Below are 4,083 nucleotides of genomic sequence, written 5' to 3'. Positions count from 1 at the left end.
AGTGGGAGAGAGCCAAAGCATAAGAGACTGTTGAGAACTGAGAGCAAACTGAGGGTTGATGGGGGGTGGGAGGGAGGAGAGGGTGGGTGATGGGTATTGAGGAGGGCACCTTTTGGGATGAGCACTGGGTGTTGTATGGAAACCAATTTGACAATAAATTTCATATATAAATAAAAAAAAATTAAAAAAAATAAAATACAAAAAAAATACAAAAAAAATAAAATACAAAAAAAAATACAAAAACAAAAAAATACAAAAAAAAATAAAATACAAAAAAAAATAAACACACTGCTCTTTTACTTACAAAAAAAAAGAAAAGAAAAAATAAATAAATAAATAAAATTTTAAAAATACAACTAAGGGGGTGCTCGGCTGGCTCAGCCAGTAAGAGCATGTGACTTTTGATCTTGGGATTGTAAGTCTGAGCCCCATGTGTTATGGGGTACCTGGGTGGCTCAATCAGTTAAGCATCTGACTGTTGGTATTGGCTCATGTTGTGAATCTCATGGTGGTGACACTGAGCCCCATGTTCTGCTCCATGTTGGGCATGGAGCCTGCTTGGGATTCTCTCTCTCTCTCTCTCTGCTCCTTCCCTGCTTGTTCTCTCTCTCTCTAAATAAACATTAAAAAAAAGACACTTGTCTTTGCATTTTAAAAAATTAAAAAAAAATAAAAATCTTACAAAAGAATTACTAGGGAAAATGAAAAGTTAGAAAAATCAGATAAAATGAAGAGTACAAACATGCTGGGAAGAGGTCCACATATTCAGAACTTTCCTTTCCTAGATCCCATAGAGGCCACCCTCTTCTGCAGCTACATTCTTTCTTCAGATGGGGCCCAGAACCATGGATTCCGTTTTCTCTTCCTGAGTCATGGTATCCATCCAGGCATACTTTCCCGGGTTACCCTTTGATTGGACTTGATTATTCCCAAATTTCCTTAGCGTCACCCAACCTAGATGGTTCCTCTCATTCATGGTGTGCACATTTGCCACAACTTTCACTCATTGGGTGATGAACTTCCAGCTAACTTCCTAGGAAGCCCTTTACTAGCTGTGTGACTTTAGGCAAACTACTAAACCTCTCTGGGCCATATTTTCCTCATTTCTAATATTGATAATGCCTATCTTGGGAGGTTGTTTGGAATTAGAGTGAATTGTAATAATGTAACAGCAATCTGTTGAGTTCTTATTGTACTGGACTCAATGCTCAGCACTAAACATGCAATTATTTGATTGAGTCATATCAACAACCTTAGCTCAGAGACCAAAAAAGGAGACCGAGCTGTGTATCTATATTATTTCTTTTTATGTTTTTTTTTTCTTTCCTGATTTTCACTAAAAGGATTGCTTTCTGTGTTGTCATTTCAGATCATCCATTGGTTTAAACATGGACCTTTAAGTTCTAGTGGAATGTGTGGTTATCCTTAAATTTTTAACAAAGCTATTTAAAGTTATATTTTCATTTAACATCAAAGATATAATCAGTACATTGAGTCTTTCCCCTCCTATTCCCCCACTGTAACCTCCTAGGATTCCCCAGGTTTTGTTAAAATCTTTTGGAACTGGACTCTCCTGTGCTTGGACCATTTAGCAGGCAGAGAAGGAAGAGGTGGATGTGAAGCGGGAGCAAGGCCTTAGAGTGGCCAAGGGCTTGAGGGCTGGGCACCCATAGATGGGCTGGGCAGGGGGTTGGTGCATGAGTATATGAATTCATTGCTTCTGCAGACCCTCTCTGAGTTCCACTGGTGATGTCTCAGACAGCACAGAGAAGGACCCACGGATGAGGCTGAGGAGAAGAGGAAGCCAAAATCCAGAGGGGCAGTTGGCCACACAGGAATGACCTTCAGTGCAAGTTCCAGGCTCTACAACAGCTGATAATTGAGCAGGGGAGTGGTCTGACAGAAACCAAATTTGTGTATGTGTATTAAAATACACACAACATATGGGGCGCCTGGGTGGCGCAGTCGGTTAAGCGTCCGACTTCAGCCAGGTCACGATCTCGCGCTCCGTGAGTTCGAGCCCCGCGTCAGGCTCTGGGCTGATGGCTCAGAGCCTGGAGCCTGTTTCTGATTCTGTGTCTCCCTCTCTCTCTGCCCCTCCCCCATTCATGCTCTGTCTCTCTCTGTCCCAAAAATAAATAAATGTTGAAAAAAAAAATAAAATAAAATAAAATACACACAACATAAAATTTACCCTCTTGACCATTATTAAGCATACAGTTCAGTAATAGTAAATCCATTCACACTGTTGGGCAGCCCTCACCACCATCCATCCCCATAACTCTTTTCATCTTGTAAATGTGAAAGTCTGTTAAACAGTAACTATGACTCCCCACCCCCCAGCTTGAGCTGAATTTAGGATGGGCTGGAGAAGGTGAAGCTTATGGCTTTAAGGCCAATTAGGAGTTGCTGTAACAACCCAGGCAGGAGGCCAAGAGGCCATGTGAGAAAGAAGGACAGAAACAGGAAACAAATTTAATAATTAAACAGAAGCACCTCCTTGTACGCGAAGCATGCACAGCACCATTCAGCCATGTGGAGGAGTCATTTCCTGTCAGGGTGACTTGCCCTGCTGGCATCAGCCCCTGGCAAATACAGAGCATCTTATCTTGCTGTCAGTGCTCTAAACAGCCCTTTCCTGCACTCATTTCTCATATTATTGAAAGTCCCCAGATGGTCAAAATCTATCCCTTATTAGCTCATCTATTGCCATTCCCCTTCAATTCCTTCTCCATCCAGAGAAATCATTTTAAAAGGCAAATATGATCCCATTATTCTCCCCCCCCCCGACTTCAAACTATGAATTCCTGTGGTTCTTCAGATACAGATAAAACCCAAAATCTTTAAGAGGTGCTACAAGGCTCCCCACAGGATCTGCTTCTGCCCCTCCCCTCCTCTTAGCCTCCCTCTGTGGCCCTCAGGCTTCCTTAAGTTGTGCAGATGCTCCAGGGTCCACCCACAGGGTTTCATTTCGATGTTCCTTCTACTGGGAAGGTGTCTCACCACAGCTGCCATTACCCAAACCCTTTTACACACACACACACACACACACACACACACACACACAATGGCGCATCTATTCTAAATAAAATATTCTGAAGAATATTTTAGATTCAGTATTCTTTAACTATGAGATCATTTTCTTCTCCTCCATTAGCCTGTAACTTCCAGGAGGTAAGGACCATGTGAATCGTGTTCCCTACTGCAGTCACAGTACCTGCACATAGTAAGTGCCCAATATTAACATTGAAATTGAGGGGCTCCCGGGTGGCTCAGTCGGTTAAGTGTCCAACTTCAGCTCAGGTCATGATCTCACAGCTTGTGAGTTCAAGCCCCATGTCAGGCTCTGTGCTGACAGCTCGGAACCTGGAGCCTGCTTTGGATTCTGTGTCTCCCTATCTCTCTCTCTGCCCCTCCCCTTTTTGCTCTCTCTCTCTCTCTCTCTCCTTCAAAATAAATAAATATTTTTTAAAAGTAAAAAACAGGGGTGCCTGGGTGGCGCAGTCGGTTAAGCGTCCGACTTCAGCCAGGTCATGATCTCGCGGTCCGTGAGTTCGAGCCCCGCGTCGGGCTCTGGGCTGATGGCTCAGAGCCTGGAGCCTGTTTCTGATTCTGTGTCTCCCTCTCTCTCTGCCCCTCCCCCGTTCATGCTCTGTCTCTCTCTGTCCCAAAAAAATAAATAAACGTTAAAAAAAATTTTTTTAAGTAAAAAACAGTGAAATGAGTGAATAATGTAACTCTCTCCTGCTCTCAAAAAAGTATCTTAAAGCCAGTTACACTTAGTTGCAGGTGACTCATGACAACTTCGGTGATGATCCTGGAGAGAAGGCCAGAGAGGTGTATGTTAAAGGGTTTGTAATTAATTTTCTCAGGCTGCCATAACAAAGTACTACAAACTGGGTGCTGAAACAACAGAAATTTGTTGTCTCTGCATTCTGGAGTTAGAAGGCTGAACTCAAAGCATCAGCAAGGTTTGGTTCCTTCTGAGGGCTGTGAAGGAGAATCTGTTCCATGCCTGTCTCCTGGCTTCTGGTGGCCTTAGGCGTTCATTGGTTTCTAGATGACATTATCCTTGTGTCTTCA

The sequence above is a fragment of the Herpailurus yagouaroundi genome, unplaced genomic scaffold (assembly GCF_014898765.1).
Source record: "Herpailurus yagouaroundi ecotype Mexico unplaced genomic scaffold, PumYag 511, whole genome shotgun sequence".
Lineage (NCBI taxonomy): Eukaryota > Metazoa > Chordata > Mammalia > Carnivora > Felidae > Herpailurus > Herpailurus yagouaroundi.
This window is presented reverse-complemented; position numbering follows the sequence as displayed.